General features: G+C 36.6%; 1 protein-coding gene across 3 annotated transcripts in view; it reads right to left on the minus strand.

Annotated features, from left to right (window-relative positions):
• LOC5566279 overlaps nucleotides 1–8703 on the minus strand; it is a 223639-nt gene extending 214936 nt beyond the window's left edge. Inside the window, exons 1-2 of one of the 3 annotated variants that reach the window (XM_021840864.1) lie at nucleotides 8480–8703; nucleotides 7866–8102 (exon numbers count right to left, since the gene is read on the minus strand). The gene's annotated coding sequence lies outside the window, so the exon portion shown is untranslated. Of the gene's footprint in view, nucleotides 1–7865; nucleotides 8282–8408 lie in introns of all 3 variants that reach the window. The other 2 variants (XM_021840863.1, XM_021840862.1) reach the window with 2 other exon arrangements.
• Between the last annotated feature and the right edge of the window lie 6343 nt (nucleotides 8704–15046).

Raw genomic sequence — 15046 nt, forward strand, 5'->3', positions numbered from 1 at the left:
CCATGAGTCGATGGTCCCTTCAATATCGACTCATGGAGGTTTCACTGTATATCGACACATATTCTGAACCTAGAATAGTTTTTTGAGAGCTTGTGAAAAAATGGTTCAAAAATATCGAGAAACAAAAAGGTTACCGTAATCCGGGGTATCATTGATCAGCGGGGTAACATTGATCGGAATGACCCATCTCATAAAAAGTTCGCATTATCATTTATTGATAGAACATTTCCAAATCATGAATGGTGCTTCTATTTCTTATATTCATCAGCTGATAAAAGTGAAGATTTTTGCGAAAATTGCGTTTACCTTATGCGTAAATTTGGCAACTTTTCGAAACAATGATTTCATTGGTTAAGGATGACACTACCAAACATTCATGTCTCACACAAGTTCTGTAAATGATTTGAGCAAGGAAAATGCGGTTCTTACTAAAAACGGCATCGCCGAAAACGATTCCGGTGTTAAAACTTTCATAAGTATGTTCAATTAGACAACATTACCGAAATACTGTTAAGAATGTAACTTTCCCTTAGGAAATTGCCTACCTTTAGGCGTATTCCGTGGTTCGAGATGTTTTTAATTTTAAAATAACTCAAAAAGTAAATGACTTGTAAGCATTTGGCCTTCATATTCGGCTTCAGGGGCCATGATTTTAATAGGTAACAACATTTTCATTATTGCCGAACGTTGTTTACATAGGTGATCAATGTTACCCCATATCAACTAAATCAAAAAATCACTTAACACATTTTTTTTAACATGCTTAAACCTTTCAAAAAACAAAATAAAGTATATAGTCACGAGCTATGGGTGGCAGTACTTGTTTTAAAAATATAAAATTTGCAACTCTTGCATTTTCGAACCAAATATTTAAGAAATATTAAAAAAAAATGATCAATGTTACCCCGGATTACGGTATCGCGATTTGAATATCTTTTAGCGGTAAAAAATGAAGCTGCTGGTAGTGATTAATTTCATTATAGTTTCAAAATATAAGGCTTTTTGTTACCCCGCTCCTGAAATTTGGCGAAAATCCGGAAGAAAAAATAAATAAAATCACTTAATTCAGTGTAATTTTTCATGACTTTTAGTGTTTTGGCAAGTTTTGTAATTAATCCCTCACAATATTGTATGAAACAACAGGTATTATAGGATAATGACTTATATTTTTGACAAACATGACAATGGAGAAAACAAGACACAATAATTGTAAGTATGAATTTAGCTAAGTATGTTGTCCAGGTGTCCGGCCATTTGGCCGAATGGGTCGTTTGGTCGAATTACGAACAAAAAAAAGTTTGATACAATGCTGATTCATAGGTGTGGCCCAATAATTTTTCAGCTAATTAAACTATTGACTTTTATGATGTGATATGGCGTCATGTTTGTCGTCATATAAGTGCTTCGAGAGAACAATAAAATCAACTCGGTAATTCAGGACGAAGTTGTGAACTTCACACATCGCGTCAAGACTCTTAGCTGATGCTTGTTCCGTTTCTGGGTTACCAACGGTGTTCTTTGGTTCCAAGATTTTTTAATGATTTCATCAGAAGTTATTCCTTCTTTTGAACATAGGCTATTCTTTCGAGTTATACTGGTTTAATTACTATAGGCTATAATTTAGTTTTTACTTTCATCGGGATTTTATCTTCTTTAAATCATCGATAGTTCTTTGTAGTTATACTAATATAACGATAATGCATTATACTAGATTAATTTTTCATTGGTGATTTTTCTTCTTTTGATCATAGGCTATCCTTTTAAACGTAGAGTTTGAATTAAGGCTTATACCGTGTGCACCCCCGCTAATTTGAGCGGTACCTCATGCAAACCATCGGGGTTCATTTTTAATCTGACCATCTAGTCACCCTAGAAACGTGTTTTTGGTTACCTTTTTCGCTGGTTTGTTTGGATTCTACGTTCCGTTCCACAGCGTTCCATTTCACTTTATTCTGTTCCATGAGCTAAATGACGTTTGAACCATTTTTAAACTGAACGATGTGCAAATTAGCGGAGTACAGATCAAAAAGTATTCAGATTAAACGTGGTCAAACCAACGGGGGTACCCGGTAATGCCTTATTAATAAGTCTTTTTCAAAACATTTTGTTTAGTACAAGGGTTAGCTTAGGTGAGGTGGGATGTAATTCTCCAATTATTAAGATTGTAACGTGTGAACAGAACTCTGCTCCGTTGCTTGCAGTAAACTGATTGACTCGGTGGACAATTACGCCAAAGAAGCTCACTGTCAAAATGTGTGATTGCTAGAACTACGAAACAATTTACTTAGTACGATTCGAAGGATCGAAGCAAACCGGTCTAGTTACTGTCAAAGGCTGACTACAGTCACAATGTGAAATCCTTTGCTGGCAGTTATTACCGCTAGCAGAGAAGTGAATAATTCCTTACATTTAGGATGTTCTTCTTTCAACACTTACTGTTTCTTGAACGAACAGTAAAGAGCTAAATATTTGTATAACAATGACGATTTGGCCTTCTTTAAGAATAAGCTGAATAAGTTCTTCGAGATTCAGCTTCGAAATTCATTAAAAATGCATGCTTATTGTAGGTCACTATTGTTTTCTATTTCGGCCAAACGGCATTCGGCCAAATGACATTCGGCCAAAATGACCCGGAACCGTTTGTCGATACCATACGAATGTTATTTTTTTAAGTATCTCACTCAGAGTAATATTTACGTCAATGTCTCTTAAAATAATCATACAACCGTTCGCGACTCAATACTCAAGGGAATTAAGCAACCCTCGCCTTAAGGCGAAGTAGGCCGTCATTGAAATTTGTACGCTTCGTTAATGATTGTTGCTAATTCATCTCACGATTTCGAATCAAAGAAAATCAGTTGGTTTTGCACTAACATAGCTGAAAAAGTATCAGCATACTTTATGCATGTTAGCGCGTACAGTGATTCTTTTTCAAGTCAATATAAACTATCAAGACTGAGTTTTATCACTTTGAAATGCATGCTGAAAAGTCATCATTGTTGCCAAAACGAATGACGGGCTACTTAGCCTCCTGTACCTTAACCTGCAATGAAATTCTTAAGAAAAAAAAAGTCGAGCACTTGGCACAGTAGTCGCGCACTAGACACTGAAGAAGTCTGTACGTCGTAGACGAAGTGCCTATTTGTCAAGATAAGCAACATATTAGAGTTTAAAGGTATTTGCTCGCCTTACTAGTAATTTTTAGGGCCCTATTTTATAAGTCGAGTCAATCAAAATGACTCGACTGGAGTCACTGTCGACCAAAACATTTGCTCGACACGGCTCTGTCACTCGAGTTTTTCGACAGTCCTCACTCTAAGTGACTGAATTACTATGGCAGTCGACGGATGACATCTGAAATATGCATGCTTACTTTGATCGACAGTGATTACAGACGAGTCACTTAAATCTGCTCGATTTACAAAATTTACATTTTTTTTTTTTGCAAAAGTGAAGTGAGGTGGTCAAGTTTAATTTTTTCCTACTCATACTCTAATATTCCATTCCATAAATTTTAAAAAGTATAATGAAAATCTCTTTCAGGTCACTTCAATTTTCATTTTGAAAGAAATTTCATTTGAATTACATTTTATTAGTAAAATATTTCCACTAAAGAAAACATAAACCAGAAATTTAACTTTTTTTCAAATTTAATCATTATATTTTTGTTTTGCTAGGTTACAAGAGCATATACGTAACAATTGTTGCCATAGTTACAACGTTTTACATAGCCAATCAGTATGAAACATTTGGGTTCAGTAGATCACATTCATATGATAGAACTACGTTCATTTACTCGTCCGAATTGGTCTTAAATAGAAGCAAAAAAATATCGTGTTCCTTATAATTTTAACTCTCTTACACCTGATTCGGCCAGGGTACTCCTTATTTGGCCACTCTCATAAGAAATCAATGGGTTGGCCAATTGAGGAACCGAAACTGAATCTATGGCCGAAACTGGTTCTGGTGGCCTATGTTGACCATCGAAATTTTCGTAGTGAAAAAATGGTTTCAGCTAAGTTCTGATAAGTAGATTAAAAAACCGAATTTAGTACTATACCATTTAATTCCACTAGAGTTTGTATCCTTTGACAGATACGCGTATTTCGCGTGTACTAGACTCTGATATTTTTCATACATAATACGCATTGAAAGCTTGCATTTCACGTATTTGGAGGCTACCCATATATTTTAAAGACATTGTTTCATAGACTGGCCAAAACCGGTGTTTCTACCTTACCTGCATTTGAATGTTTTTTAATTTATTCAATAGCACATTGAACCTTTGAATTAGAACATTCTCACTCCAGGGATAGTAGCGACAGTCTCCTAAAAATAGGATCTATAGAAAACTCATGCCTAACAAAAGACTAAATAGGAATGAAAAAGAGACTGAATTAGACCTAAGGAAACCAAAACAAAACAAACTGAAATCAAGAGATGAGATTTTTCGTAATAAGGGCCTGATGTTGAACGCCTTTTGTTGAACAATGCGTGTATTCCTTATGAAGTGTTCAACAATTAGCGAGCATTTGAGCCGTGCAACAACTGGCGAATTAATCAACTCCTCAAAGAATCCGAATTTTATTCGTGATTATAGACTCAGCACTAGATTTTGACCTATCCATACGATTTTGGCCTTTGTTTGAACTTTGTTTGAAAATCCTTAAATTGGCACAGAATTCTTGTAGTTCTACTGCTTTTCCATATTCGCCTAAAGTTTTCTTCGGTAGTGCTCCAGAGATTTATTCAGGAGTTCTGTTAGTGATTTTTTTATGGAGTTAGAAAAATCCCATCAAGAATTTCGTTCAAAATAGCACGAACAGCAATAAGAATTACTCCAGAGATACTACTAAGATTGTCTGAAGAAAAAAAAATACAAGAAATCTCTAAGCTTTAGAGAATTTCATCCAGTGATTCTTTCATCAATTTTCCTAGAGTTTTATCGAAAATTTCGGACAATTTAGGACATCTCTTTTAAATTTGGAATACAACCAGATAAGCACTAATTTTCTACATACAAGAAATCTGTGCTATTTTCGGACTTTCGTACAAAGTAAACGAACATCGTATGGATGGATCGAAAAATAGTGCTGAGTCGAAATGTAGGTAGGTAATATAAAACAATCACGGTCGATACCTTTAATCTTTATTTAGGTGAATTCCGCGTTTTTATTTTTTGTCAATTTCTGTTGCAAAATATCGTTCAGTTTTAGAAAAATGACGTCATAAACGGTAAATGGCGTCCTTACGGTATTATGTACTGCTCTACCAGAAATCTGTACAGTATTTTATCCAGGGTAGACAATCGTCACCGTCAAATGGAAAAAGTCGTCGACGAAACTAAAAAAAGAATCGTCATCGTCACTCAACCATCGTTGGATGACGATTTGCTGCAGTGGTCCACCACAAAGGCTCGGCGTCATGACGAAAAAATAAGCCTCCTTCGTTATAGTCGAATCTTCATTCGGGAGCTCTGAGACGACTAAAAATATGAAGTGAGGCGTCGATAGATTATGAGCCTTTTTTGAAAAAAAAAAATAAAAACAAAAAAACAAAACGTGTCCAGAATTGAACAAACGATCTCTGCATCGTCAACGTCACGCGCTTACCAACAGAGCTATTGTTGAAACTTGAGGAGTACGGATTGGATCGCCAATACAAGCAATTCTGGGATGGCATTCGCCGTTTTGTGCATAGCAAGCGAATGTACAATAAACGCCTCCTTCGTTTGAGAGAGGGGAGCGAACGGAATGAAGACAAACTTGTTCGTTGATGATTTTGGATTGAAGTTCGACGTGCATTCTTTCGTCGATGACGAGACGACGACCTGCAAGAGTTATTATACTGGCTGACGATGTCTTTTTTTATTTCGTCATCGCACTGTGACGAAGCTGACGTTTGCCTGCCCTGATTTTATCAGACATTTCAAGCATAATTCTTCAATCCGACGTATCTGCAAAAATAAACAAATCGAGATTTGCTTTGCATGGGCTTGACAAACGCGTAATCTACATATTGAGCCTACAAAAGTATTCCTAAAACCATTTTTCGCTTTTTTGAAATAAATTTCAATTCTGCCCTATGTGCACTTTACTCAGTGTTTTAATTTGGCTACATACACCCTACGTTTCTAGAGCGACTCAACTGTCAATACTTTTCATTCTAGTACATACACCGTACATATGCTCATAGTAAAGCGACCTATATGCAAAATCAATACATAAAATTTTAATCAGCAGATACGTCATACTGTTTGGGAATCACTAAACATGTTGGAAATCGAGAAATTCGGATTTCCACAGCTGCAGCTAGCTGACGCGTCGGCAAACTGATGTGGAACACCATCAATATTCGGTTCTAGACAATATTTCTTACCAAATTTCTCACAATAACTGTTCTCCATCTACTTTTCTTATTCACGGCTCCGTCAGGTGCTCCTGTTAGTTAAGATGAAATTGGAAACATTCGGAAACCAATATTCGTTGTATAGTTGAACGTAAAAACTAACTTTATTAAGTTTTATGGGAATTTGCAAACCGGTGTATGTGCAACTACAAAACAATACTGGTGTATATGACGTGACGCATGTGAAAAACAAACTGTCAAATCGACGCATCAAGCAAGGTGTATGTATCAATCAAGGTATGATATCGACGAACCATCAAGGTGTATGTGAGCAGCACAAAGCAAAAGGGTTTATTCGATAATTTTACCAGTTTTTCAATCTAATTCAAAACAAATCCGAATTGTTTAATAGTGGTTAGAAACAGTGTTCTTTTTTTCAACTTATAGTAGATACAGTAATAGAAAAAATGCAAAACATTTTAAATAGGATTTAAAATGCTTAACAATATATTGCATTGCATTTTTCTCGAATCCTTCCGAATGTTAGTTACGCCTATTTGAAAAATCATGCTTGATTTATCTAGTGTTATTTGACATTCCTGTCGAAGATTTTGGGTGAACCATGTCCCAAGTTCTGTAAGAATTCTATCCAAGGTTTTGAGAGAATTGTGCACAGAGTTCTAGTAGAAATGTAGCTAAGATTCCATCAGAATGTCACCCAAGATTAAGTTTGTAGTTCTTTACTGAAATGATGTGAGAATGCTGACAGAATTCCTGCTCAAAAACCCAACCTAGAGTTATGTGAACCACCTGATTTTTGTAAGAAATTTACCCTGGATCTCATTGAATCCAGTATAAAATCTTTAAAAATTCTTTACATCAATCTGTGAGAATTCTGTCCCAGATTTTTGGAGATCCATTGATTTTCAACGAATTTGAGACAAACTGAATGAGATAAATAAGATTGTATACACATTATATTGAACCAATACTCAATTAACTGTTTCAACAGTAAAAATATTGATAAACAATCAATTTACTATTACATTATAAGTTCCAAACCGATGATAGATCTATGTTTAGTAAAGTTGAAGTGGTACTAGCGATCAGAGTTTTCAAATATTGTGTATTTCTTTCACCACTGCACTGCGAAATTAATAAGTGTAAATGTGCCTATGAAAGTGCGAGATTGCATAGAATCATATTGGTATATCCAAACCATTTATAATTCTTTGATTTACAAAGAACGAATCCGCTGAAAACACCGACTCGCCGAAGACGAAAAGCCACTGAAATAAAGATAATCTTACAAATCTAATTAATTAATCGACTCTAAGTATGATGGTTCAAAGCTATAATATGAAATATTAATAACGATTAAAAGACGTTTAGCAATCCAAATGCTTTACAATATTTAAAGTTTAAGAAAATTTCCTAACGATCCAGAAAGATCTAATTGACCATTACTAATAAGTATCTAGTTGATATTTTCTACTGTTCGATAAAACTACACTTACCAGGCACACACACTTTCGCGTTTATTGTTCGTCCTTTCTGCCAGCTGCCACGGTCGTGTATTCCAAGTCCCCTTTTTCGTCTTGGCACTGTCACACGTCACTTCCCACTCTGAAGAGTAACTCTACCGTAAAACTCTATTAACAACCAGTTACACAATATCATACACTCTTTTCTCCCAGTAACACAAAATTGCCTTTGCCTTTACTGCACCAATAGTGCACCTTCTCCGGCCGAAACTTTTATTCCATTTAATTTGTAATTAATTCAATCAATATTCATTACCACACGCCCCCAGCAAAGTCTTCATCCAAATCATCAGCTTTCTTCAGGGCTTCTCTGAGGCCGAGCTGAGGAAGCTTTTCCCCCGGATGGAACTTCCTTTTACTGCACGTTTCGATGACGAGTGGCTACCTGCCTTTCCACCGCCAATCAAGCCCACGAAAAAAGCGAAACCGAAAAGAATAAATTTTACAATCACTCCTCAATATAAAAAAAAACTGTTTCACCACTGCAACAACTGATGCATTTCCTTCTCCATTTACCTACACTCCCCTATGCGATTGGGTGCGTGTGTACTCGATGGTGTTTTTTTCCTCACGAAGAATACCTTCACCTTTTATCACGAAAACACAGATCTTTCACAATACGATTGCGTTTAGCAATTAGCATTAGAACAAAACAATCACGTTTTCTTATAACTTCACAAAAACTTCTCAAAGTTCCAAAGGATACTGGGAAAAAAACGACCCCAGCGGATTGAAGAAACGCGCGCGTAAACAGCGACTATCTTCCGAATGCACTTTTCTCAACGGTTTCTGGAAAACGACTGACTGACTGCTGCCAAAACGAAAGCGAAACGAGCGAGCGAGTGCTGCCGAGCCGCGAAAAATGACAGCCGATGTTTTGAGGAAGAAACGAACGCAAGGAAAGAAACCGGCGTTGCACAACGCTGCAAAGCGTATTGAAATCACGGCACATTGGAAATTAATGTGAACTAAGTATTTTACTTAGAGTCTTTATATATTAATATACCTAATGCGTGTTGAATATGTTGAAGTAATTCGAACAATATTACATGAAAAAATCACATGCAACGGATCTTCTCTCATACTTATTAACTCAGAGCTGTCTTTGCAAATTAACCATTTTTGCATCGTGTTTATTGTGTGGCAAGCATCAATATTCTCAGGGTGTAAACCGTTTCACCGCTTCGTTTAACTTAGTTAAAATTTGACAGCTCGATATTTATTTCCCCTCCGGTTAGAAATAACCCTGCTCTGGTTAAACATGACAGTTCGAAAGTCATTTTATGCTCCCGTGAATTTAATAATAATTAACCATCGCCCGTTATGATATTTGTGATTAAACCCTTACGTAATATGTAAATGTAAATGCTGGCCAAAGAAAAACGAATGCATTCACTTTGCGCAAGTTTTGGTCATAATTTATTTATACTGATACAGTGTGTGCGACGACAGAGGAGTGACGACGCTGGACCCGCGGCACGGGTTCGGCGTTCGGGTCGGGCTCGTCTCGCGAGAGAGATTTCCAGACCGTAAACAAAATGCGAGAGAGCAATGTGGACGCAAATGTCATTCGCACTATGCTTTGTTTCTACACTGGGTCGTTGACAAGGGAAAAGAACCGGGAGCACGCTTGTAAAAATCTTTTCAAAAGTGAGTCGATTTTCACAGATACAGTCGGCTCTCCACATCTCGGTATCAAGATAGGGAGAGACATTGCACAATTTTTTAACAGGCCAGGGGAAGTGGTTCACCTACAGTGAATTTATAGCGGAGAAAAAGTAGATTTTGTATAAAATAGACAGGAAAATGAATGACAAGTCCATCCACTTCTCCTGGCTTATAAATAGGGTGATCAAAGTATTTTGGACAGACCGTTACGCGTATATAATTTGACGATTTACGGCAAAATCAAATGGATGTGGCCAAATTATATATTATAATGCTCTGTCCAAAATACATAAAACATTCTACTAGACTAAACATTGCTACGTTAGGGTTCATTCAAATATTACGTAGCGTAAAATTTGCCAATTTTAGACCCCCTCCCTCCCCCACGTAACAGCTTTTGTATGGAAATTTTTAACTTTTTGTATGGACCGTAACACTATGTTAGACTCCCCCCCCTCCCCCTATTGCGTTACGTAATATTTGAACGATCCCTTACCAGGAAAATTAAGAACAAAAAGATGTAATTTCGTGTTCACAAATTCTCGAAACCTTATTCAAATAGTCTCAAGTCAGCAAAGAGAACAAACTTACTTTATCAATTCTACGTGTTTCGCAGACGAAATTCCACACGTTCCGCTCTTACCTACACAGCAAAAAAAGTTGTTGAATATTACATCGAAACTGCTGCAACCAAGTCATTCCCTCGGTTGTGTAACATTACACAGCTCGACGTACTCGCGGGCTGTCGGTGTAATAAATGCGACCGATGTAATTTTTCCGATGTAATAGTTTCAACGTACACAAAACTATGTAATCGATGCGATGTAATATGAAAACTATGTAATCCTAGCGATTTAGGAGGAAAAAGCGATCACAGATTCTGCTCAATGGCTGATTAAATTGCTTTTTTATTCTTTTCGATCTGTAATCATATTTATGATTTAAAATCGAGTATTACCTATGATTGAGTTGAGTATTATAATTTTGTGATAGATAAAAGCAATTTAATCAACCATTGAGGAGAATTTGTTGATAAAAATATAAAACATGTTTCGAACAAAAATATGAATACAGAGTCATGTAAATCATCAATTACTTTTTTATTGCAGTAAACAATTATTTAAAATATGGAACATAATGGCTTGGACGCTTCTGGTGATGAATCTGAGGAACCGCAGTGGACACTTCCAGATGAAATACAAGTCTGCACTCAAGGATGTGTTAAGGTTCCCTTAGCAATCAGTAGAATAGTTCACAGAGCTCGGTCATGTTTTTCGTGCCAACCTAAAAAAGAAATGTAAATATTGATTTTTTTTTTATATGTATATATCTATGATCGATAGGTCTATAGTAATTAAAGTGAAAGTATTATTATGTTAAATGAAATTTCTTTTCTAATATGTTTGGGGTCATGCACAAATAATGTCACGCTCCAAGGGGATGGGTTGGTTGGAGGGGTCAGGACTTATGTGAGGAAACTTTTTTAGAGGTTCACGCAAAAAGTGTGACAAGGGAGGCGGGGAGGTTGTCGAAAAAGTCCCAATTTTACGTGACATAATTTACCATCCCTTACACGAATGTCTGTGTTTCAGGTCCTAAACGTTAATCTTGTTTTGAGTGAAATCTCAGATTCAAAGATTTTAATAAATTCGCTTAAGGTGATTATGAAACAAGACCAAATTTTGAATTTTCAAGTGTACAAGACTGGAGAATTTGACAACAGTTCGCGTTGAAATTCAATCAAATTGCTGGTGGTGAGCAATGGCATAAATTTTCAACGTGGAGCGCTGTTAGGTTCTCAAGTCTTGTGCTATTGAAAATTTGAGGTGTGGCTTCGTTCTATAATCACCTTAAGAATATCGTTCTGCACCTGGACGCTTCCTGAAGCAAATTTGTTCAGTTCACCTGGAATTTTAGAAATTATTCAATCAGTTTCCTCGTCTTGAAAATCTTGCATCAGGTATTTCGCATGAAAAATTTCGCTTCTGGTCATCCTGTTGAAATTCGAACCAAGGATCCTCTAAAGCTTTCAAGTTTATTTTCACTGGAGAAGCGTTTTCATTTTATTTTATTTATTTTTTGACAATACATTTATGAAAGTATTTTTACCATGCAAAATAGTAAATATTAACACATTCGCCTAAGTGACACTATTTAAACTTCAAAAGTTTTAAATCTTGTCATCCTGAAGAAGGTCATCAACCTACATTTTACTATTTATTTATTTATTTTGAACTAAAAAAATGATAGAAGGAAAAACCCCTTTGAGTGATTTTCTTTTGAATTTTTACTATCAGCATAATGATAATGTTCAAATTTATGGAATTTATATCGGTTGGATGAGATTTGAAACTTATTAAGAAAATATCCAGGAATTCCTTCCAGGATTTTTTTCAGAAATTCTTCCGAATATATTTTCCAAGAATTCCTCTAGCAATTTCGTCCAGAAATTCTTCCGGTGTTTAACTCCAGGGAATTTCTCCAGGAATTTCACACAATGCCTCGGATATCCTCCAGGAATTTCTCGAAGCTCCTCCAGGAATTTCTTTGGAGATCCTTCCGAGTTTTATTCAGAATTCCACCGGGATTCTCTCCATGGTTTCATCAGGAATTTCTCCGGAGTTTCTCTAAAAAATATTCTTCCGGTAAATCCTTCAAAGTTCCTGCAGGATTTTTTTAAGATTCCCAAGAATTTCTTGAGTTCCTCTTGGAATTTCTTCGGAGTTTCTCCGTGATTTCCCTCAGATTTCCTCCGGGAATTCTTTGAGAGCTCCACCGGGTTTCTCTTCAGATTTATTACAGGGTTCCTCCAGATTTCCCCTACGAAATCTTCACGAGTTACTACGAAAAATTTTCTACATTTCCTCCGGGAAATCCTCCAGAGTTCCTCAGGAAATTTTCCAAGAGTTACTCCTGGAATTCCTCTACACTTACTCCTGGAATTCCTCCAGAGTTCTTCGTATAATTCCTCCGGAATTCCACTAGGATTTTTCTTAATTTTTTCCATAAATTCTTCCCGATTTCCTCCAGCAATTATTCTGGAATTCATCCAGCAATTCCTCGGAACTTCTTCTGGATTTCCACCAGGAATTCTTACAGAGTTCTTCCATAAAGTTCCTCAAACGGTTGCTCTGGATTCCTGAAATTCCTGAAAAGTTCTTCCGGAGCTCCTTCGGGAATTCCTTCAAATATCCTCCATTTTTTCTCCAGGAATTTTTCCCGAATTTCTCAAGCAATAACCCCGGAGTTCTTCCAGAAACTTCTCTGGAGTATTCTTAGAAACGAATGCGGAGTTCCTCCAACAATTGCTCCAGAGCTCTTCCAAGTATTCCTTTGGAGTTTCTCTAGGAGAAAATACAGAGTTCCTTCAAAAGTCCTCCGGAAATTCCTTCAGAGATCCTCTAGGAATTCTTTCGGAGCTTCATCGGTTTTTCCTCCTGAGTTGCTCCAGAAACTCATCAGGAGTTATTTCAGCAATTATTCTTGTTTTAATCCAGCATTTCCGTCGAAGTTTCTCCAGAGCTTCAACAGGAATCGCTTTGGAATTTTTTGCATTTGGAATTTTCCCGTAGTTCTTTCAGGAATTCCACCAGGATTTTTTTTTACGGATTTCCCCCATGAATTTCTGCGCAATTTCTTCAGCAATTATTCCGGAGTTTTTTTTTTACAAATATCTCCAGCAATTCATCCGGAGCTCCTCCAGAAATTTTTTAGGAGTTTCCCCAGGAATTCCTCCAGACTTTCTCTGGGAAATCCTCTACAGCTCTGCATGGAATTCTTCCAGAGTTCCTGCGAGAATTGTTTCAGAGTTATTCCCGGCATTCCTCCAAGAATTTCATCGGAATCCCTCCAAAATTTGCTTCGGAGTTTCTTCAGGAATTCTTAAGAGTTCCTCTAGAAATTGCTCACAGTTCCTCCAGGAATTCCTTTTGAAGATCCTCCAGAAATTTCTGCAGATTTTCTCCAGGATGTCCTCCATAGTTCCTTCAGGAATTTCTCCGGAGTTTGTCTGAAAATAATTCAGCAGTTCCTCCAGCAAATCCTTCGGAGTTTCCCAGGATTTTTTTGGAGGTCCTCAAAGAATTTCTTCAGAGTTCCACATGGATTTTCTTTGGAGTTCCTCCAGGAGTTCCTTCAGATTTCCTCTGGAAATTCCTTTGGAGCTCCACCGAGAATTTCTTCAAACTTTCTCCATAGTTCCTACAGGAATTTTATTGGAGTGCCACTAGAAATTCTGCAGAGTTCCACCAGTAATTCCACAGAAATACTCTTTAATCCACTAGCAACTCTTCTGGAGTTACTCCCAGAATTTTCCTAGATCCTCAGTAAAATCCTTCAGAGTTCCTCCTCGAATCCCTCTGGATTTCGTACATGGATTTCTTCCCGAAATTCTCCTGGATTTCATCCAGCAATTCCTCGCAAGTTCAACCGGGAATTGCTCCGAAATTGCTCCGCAGCAGCAGCTCATCCACCTATCAGTCAATGTTAGGTGGACAATTCTAGCTTCCGGCAATAAACTCATGAATTTTGCTGGTTTAATTGATTGTTTTTGTTGATCACATTCGAAATGGATAGACAAAATACAACAACCGATGTATGCGCGTGCAGTTTGGTCTATTTTTACTGGTGTACTTAGGCTGTGAACCGTTCCACCAGTTGGTTGAACTTTTAGTCAAAATTTGACAGCTCGATGGTTATTTCCCCTCCGGTTAGAAACAACCCTGCTCTGGAGCATGGTTAAACTTGACAATTCGAAAGTTATTTTCTGCTCCCGTGAATAACTAACCATCTTTCAAATTTGTTCTGAAAAAAACTACTCGACTGTCAAAGCTCAAACGGGTCGACGGCAATGTTCAGTATTACCATTTAAGGGGAAAATAACTATCGAAATGTCAAATTTAAACTAATAGTTTAACGAACTGGTGAAACGGTTCACAGCCTTAATATCCATTTTTGATAAAAAAAAAATTGGACCAAAATTAGGCCACCGATGAAGTTGCCCTCTAGGGTAAAGATAGGTAAACTCGTATGCGAAACTGAAACTGATTGCATCAAGTTATAGAGGTATCGTCATACAGAGGGATCAAAGTATCCATCGAGTTAGGGGAAAAATCTAGTTACAGAAAATCGAGTAAGGGATAGTTGACTAGTAATCATTAAAATAGTGTAATATAGTTTTTCGTCTTCTCAAATAACGAAATTAGTGCTTCAACGATAGAACCATTGACTAATCAATCAAATCGATGTTTATAACTAAAAAATATAAAAAATAGTATTTAAAAAAATGTTTGAGCAATTTATCTAGAAAACCAGTTCAGCATAGAAAAAAAAGCATTTTCCAATACTCTTTAAAAAATATTAGTCTAACTATGTTTCAATATTCTGAAATCGGAGTATAGATTTTTTTTTTCACTGGACCCATTCACAAATTTCATAACGTATTTCATTGTATTTCTTTATATGACACAGTGGTGTAACCAGAAATT

This window comes from Aedes aegypti, chromosome 2 (genome assembly GCF_002204515.2).
Source record: "Aedes aegypti strain LVP_AGWG chromosome 2, AaegL5.0 Primary Assembly, whole genome shotgun sequence".
Taxonomy (NCBI): Eukaryota; Metazoa; Arthropoda; class Insecta; order Diptera; family Culicidae; genus Aedes; species Aedes aegypti.